Genomic DNA, 6,212 nt, shown 5'->3' with positions numbered 1-6,212 from the left:
CAGCTATTCACAGGGAAAGCAAATCATTCCAAGTAATTTGTTTTCCAGATAAGCTTATCAGCATAGACTTGTTGGCTAAGTCTGCCTAGACTTTCCTCCACCTTTCTTCCATAAATGCATTAAACAAAACTGAAACATGGTATCTTCAAAATCTGTTTCAAAGTAATGTCATGAACATGTAGGGACTTGCAGAATGCACTGTTTCAACGAACACAGACCATTGCTGGCACATGCCTGCTGTTCTGGCTGATCTTCTCTTTCTGGTAAGAGATTGAGTCATCTGGAAACAAGAGTTCGTGAGGCATTTCCAATGAAAATAATGCTTTAATACAGAGACCATAGTGAAAGTGTTTTGTCATGTAACTTCCAGTCATTTCTAATGTATACTTTTATGTGTAAAATTGCTTACCTGTGGACGTGGTTCAGATGTCAAGACAAGTGAACAAGTCTGAGGTCTCTGTCTTCTGTGACCTCCCCCTCTAATTCCCAGCTTCATAATGAAAAACTTTCATATTCATGATTGATTATAGTTTGTCATAAAGAAGCAACCATCTACTTTCTTCCCTGAGGTTGACAGTCATGCATGAATCAATCACATTCAGCAAAATAATTTTGCAACTGTTCAACCAAAAACTATTTCATTACATAAATATTTTTGCTGGAATGCCACATTGAAGATCACCAGGGCATCCTTTCCCCCTGAAAACCTGCCTTGTTGACTTGAATCAATGCACAGCACATAGCTTAAAAATTCACAACTGCATCATGTTTTCCATTGGCTGTAGTTGTTCGTGAATCCCAGAAAAAATGCCCAACACAAGAGCTTGAAGTTGACCAGATCACAGCTTTATTGAAAGAGCTGCTGCATATCTCAATCAAACTCTGATTACTGAAGTCTAAGGAAGAAGCTGCTTGCTTCACACTAGCAAGATAAGTCCAGAAGTACCAGGTTGCACCTGCATTTCCTTATCAAAAGTAGGTTATTTGGTGAGGGACTGCAGGGAGGTGGAGTGTTCTAATCCCTTCAAGTGCTTCTCCTCCTGCTACTCTGCATATGTCTGCTCACCAAGTGATTTTTCACTGTCAATACTCATCTGGGCAGAGGAAGAGATATTGTAACCCCCACAGCTATCAGAGAGCCATCTAGAGACAGTAGCTACATCCCTGAAATATTCTAGGGGAGCATCACACAAATACTGCTGATTTGCCTCCAATCCCCAGCCCTTTCCTGGTCCTTGTACCCTCCTTGAAATAACAGAAGGTTGGAAAATTTCTGTATTCCCTACCACTGCCTTGGGACTTAAAAGTAAGATCATGATATTCATGGTGAAATCTCATAGCTTGCTTTTTTCCTCTGCCACATAAGGAGATGCTGAGATTATCATCACTGATCCATGTGGTCATAACGGAAGTTCAACTGGTTGGTAGCTAGAAAAGAAAGAGAGTCACAGTGTTTAAACAAGCACGATTAGGGTAAAAGTATTATAGCATGATCTATGAAGTAAGATAAACATGTACATTTCTCAGGGATGATATCTCAGGCTAACAGGAAACCTACAATAAACCCATACAAGCTGGTGTAATGCCGTGGTAAGAGTATTGGACTAGAACTGGACAGATTTCAGAATTGCCTGGGACTGATTCACTCAAATCCTACCTCTGCTATGAAGCTCTCTGGTTGGCCTTAAAGTTAGTCACGTACCCTAACTTCACAAGCCTGTTGCAAGGATAAAGGAGCATGAGGCCATGAATGATGTTCTGAGTTTCTTTGGAAAGATGTAATACCAATCCAGCAAAGAGCATCTTTTAAATAGCAGATTTTGTGTGTTCATGGGGGCTTAGAATGAGCTTGTACATTGATAATGATTTATTGGAATCCCAAGATGGAAAACGTGAGGAATTTCAAAGGAAAACGTGCGATCACAAAACATGATAAACACACTGTATTCATGTCCCCTGAATTTATCTGATCTAATATTGTCTACTCTGACAGGCAAGCTGTTAGGAATATCCCACTCTGAGGACAAATATAAGGCATTTTTTGAAAATTTAAAGATGCCAGCTTGTATCCTACCTTTCCATTCAGCAAAGCTTGGAATTTTCCTCCTACCAGAGAGTCATCCTTAAAACTGAAGTGACTGTTATTCCAGCAGAAGAATCGTTTAGGTTGGAGGAAAGATCTTGGAGGGCTTCAAACTTTGTTGAAACTTTGTTGAGTGGAGTAGTAGGATACAGGCCATTGACACTATTCAGTAACTGATGTTTAATAGTCACAGCCAAAAGTTATTTCCTCAAAGTTAGACATCTGGTTAGGTGCAAAAGAAGCACAGTTGTTGATTAAATGCTTTCCAGACTTGTTATGTAAAAACCATTTCAACAAAGACTGGATTGGTTCCAGCTCACATTGAATGTGATAATAGGAAACATTTTTTTCTGGAGCTACAAATGAAACAAAACAGGGCTGAAAAATAATTGCAGCTGTAAATGCATGAATTGTGCTTTCATCCTTTTAAAATGTTTTATTATATATTGGGGGAGGTCAGCTGGGTGGCATAACCACTTTCAAAGCTGACAGTGCTTCCAGGTCAAGGTGATGACAGAGCATGTGATACCTGGAGAACAATTCTAAGCAGGTCTACTCAGAAGTAACTCCCATTTTATTTGATGGAGCTTACTTCTAGGAACTTGTTCTTACGGTTGTAGCTATAAAAACTAACCCACATCTGGAATTTATATAAGCACATAAAACACACAAAGCAGGGTGGTTTTTTTTAAAGCACAGAAACGACTTGCACTTTCTGGCATTCAGAAATGTTGCTGATCAATTGCTTGTAAGTTGTAATAAAGCTAACAGATGAGAAAGCAGATGCATCCCCACCACAATGTGCTACGTTCCCTGCCAATGTTGTTGTTTGTGTTAAAGTTGTGCCTAGAGGAAGCAGCAGAAGTTATGAGCCTCATTCTACTAGGCATTGTACCAACACAATTGGAGCAAAGTAAAAAACAAACATCATTCGACAGGGGAGGAAAATAGCAAGGAAACAAATGACTTTGCCCAAGGTCACTCATCTGGCTACAGTGGAGTCCCTCATGGTTTGGCTGTCCTTATACTGATTCCCCATTGTAATCTAGGTGCTGTTTTGTTTCCTTTTAGCCTATAAATCTCAGAACTGCCTGGGACTGATTCACTCATCTGAACAAAGCCTTTTGAAGGTGCTACACTGCAAAGGAGTAAGAACAATAGCTGCCCATACATGAGCTTTCCCTGTTATCACTTCCACCTGGTGAAATGGTCTGCCTGACAAGGTCAGGAAGGCTCCCACTCTTTTATCATTCTGCAAAATGACTAAAATTAACGAAAGAGAATAGGATTGCAGTCCTAATGTCTGTGAAAGTTGGTGGCACTTTTAATGTGTTATTTGCCTTGACTTAGAGGGCCTCTAGGCTTGGCTGACCAGATGTCCCGCTTTTGGCGGGACAGTCCTGCCTTAAAACAATTTGTCCCGTGTCCCACGGGTTTTTTGAAGTGACCCAATTTTTGGAAGGCTGCCGTCCTGCCTTCTGGGGCACCAGGCAGTGCGGCAGTCTCTCGCGCATGCGGCTGCAGGAGCACTGCCTTCTGGGGTGTTCCCGTTTCCCACGCTGTGACAGGGAGCGGCTGGGAGCAGCATGAAGGCAATCAGCTCCTGCCAGCTGCAGCGCTATGTCGCGGCCGGCCGCCTACCCACCCATCCCGGTTTACAAAGGTGACCATCTGGTCACCTTGCTCTAGGCTAACTCAATTTTCTCAAATCTTGGAACCTATGTAGGGTCAGACTTGATTAGTATTTGGATGGGAGACCACCAAGGAATTCTGGGGTAACAATGCAGAAGCAGGCAATAGCACACCATCCTGTAAGCCTATTGCCTTGAAAACCCTATGGGGTGGCCATAAGTGGACTGTAACTTCAAAGCACTTTACATACATCATTGCATTATTTGTTGTATGTATTGCACTTACTGCCTTGAGTCTCAGTGAGCAAGGCAGGTTATAAATAAACCATAATTACCTCTTGCATATGTGGTAGGTTCGTCTCTTATCTTTTGTGACCTCTTCAGTGTGAGGAGTCAAGAATGAACAAAGTTTCTTAACTCACAGAAGTCACCAAGGGTATTTAGACATGGTGTCACAATATGGCAGGATGGGGGTTAATCATACCTCCCCCCCCCCCCAATTCTATGTTCAAAATTTCAGTTGTCCCTCAGGGCTGCTATTCATTAAAACGTAGATTGTTAAAATGAGAGAATGGAAGGGTTAACCTCATCTCTCTGTGTTATGGCACTCATTTGAATCTCTTCCTTCCTGTCTATTGTCTGCTGCTCACAGTTTAAACAACAGGAAGAGTTATCCCCGCTTCATACACAGTTAAACCCTGAGGGTATTACTTTCCTTCTTTCATCTACATGACAAACTCGGACCTAAGCTGCACATTCCGATTTGTAACATTTAGGATTAGGGTTTTCATAACCTGACTACATCAACAGTCAGACTTCAGGTGTGAGATAACTTGTTTTTCAAGCACAGGTGTGAGATAACTTGTTTTTCAAGCACTCTTGATTTAGGATGGGGGGCAGGGATGTAGGAATAGATTTCTTATGGGGTGGGTTCGGTGATTGAGGGCTTTCCGGCTGTTCCATTCCATGCATTGTTTCAAGCAATCTGGACATGTAATGGGAGGGGTTTGAACCCAAGAACCCCCTACCCCTTACCTACATCCCTGGGAGGGGAGGGGGAGAACAGGATTCATCCTCCCTAGCACCATTTTCCAAACCCAAAACAGTCTGGTGGGATTATCTGCATCACACATGTGTTGATGGTCTGCAATATGTGCACTGCAACCCCTCAACTAGGGAAGGGGAGTTCAATCTGCCCCTCCTGTACCAGTCTTCACTGCACTCTAGTGAATTCAGCATTTTTCTTTCAGTTAGGCTTATTTTCCTGAATTGGAAGTGGGCTGGAAGACAAATTCTTAAAGCAAAAGAACATGATAAATGAGGGGAGAAGGCAGGGATTCTCTCCCCTCATTCATCGTGTGCTCTATTTTTGTTCACCAGTAAATCTCCTCCTTGCTTTTGATATGATGTAAATGGTTGTGTAACTATACATGGATCCCCATGTCACATGTAGTTTGGCTCTCACGCAGTGACCACAGGATTTGAGCTTGCATCCAGGAAGCCCTCCCAAAATAAAGAAAACCTGATGAAAATATAATGTGAGATGGCCAGCACAAGCCCGAAAATGGCGCTGATGAGGAAATCTGGAAGGCATGGAAAATGTCTTAAAGAGATTGCACATCAATTAAAGACAATTGAAAACATTTTCAAAATGTTTTCAGAAAAAGAATAGCTGGGGAACAGGATAAACGTTTTGAGGCTGGAAATAAAACATTTTGGGCTAAAAGCTTCATGGAACTCCATGGAGGAAACATTTTGTTTGGGTTGTACAGAATAGACCTCTGTCATGAAATTCATGGATAATCTCGAATTAATCACTCTCTTTTAGCCATGAAAGGTTGTTGTGAAGATAAAGTAGCAAATATGGATTTCTACTAAATATGGCAATAGAAAACATACTTCTAATCTAATACGCAGATAAGCTGGAACCATGTATGGTCGATTCCTCACTGATGCGTGGTCATCACACGAAATATCCAGGTTTCCAGCAGAACTCCCCACTTCACCAGCGCTGACCACACTTTCATCCCATTTCTGGTGCTACCCCCCCCCCCCCAGCACGTGTTATTTTAGAACCTGCAAGAAAGTAGACCTTTTCAAAAAACGTGTGGGCAATCTGGAGCGGTGGGGAAGTTGGGGGGGGGGGTGAATCCAGATTCGTTTTTCCCACCGCTGGTAGTGACGTAGAGCCTCCTATCCAATTAGAACACAATGGGCTGTGCGCGCTGTGTGCACAGCCTTTTTTTAATTTCGCGGACCAGAGATCCACGTGGATACGAAGCAACATGTGGCCAGTTTTGACTGATTGACTGAGTAGAAGGCAATACAAAGCAGTGCTACATGTCGTATCCATGTGGATCCGACTACATGGAGGCGCGCGGAAACAGGGCTTTGCTTTAATCACCCGTTTCTTCGTTTCCGCATAGGGTTGTTCTGCGCATGCTCACAGAGACGTGGATTTGGAAATTTGAAAATTAAAAAAAATTCCTGCCCCAACA

Source organism: Sphaerodactylus townsendi, linkage group LG04 (assembly GCF_021028975.2).
Source record: "Sphaerodactylus townsendi isolate TG3544 linkage group LG04, MPM_Stown_v2.3, whole genome shotgun sequence".
Taxonomy (NCBI): domain Eukaryota; kingdom Metazoa; phylum Chordata; class Lepidosauria; order Squamata; family Sphaerodactylidae; genus Sphaerodactylus; species Sphaerodactylus townsendi.
This window is presented reverse-complemented; position numbering follows the sequence as displayed.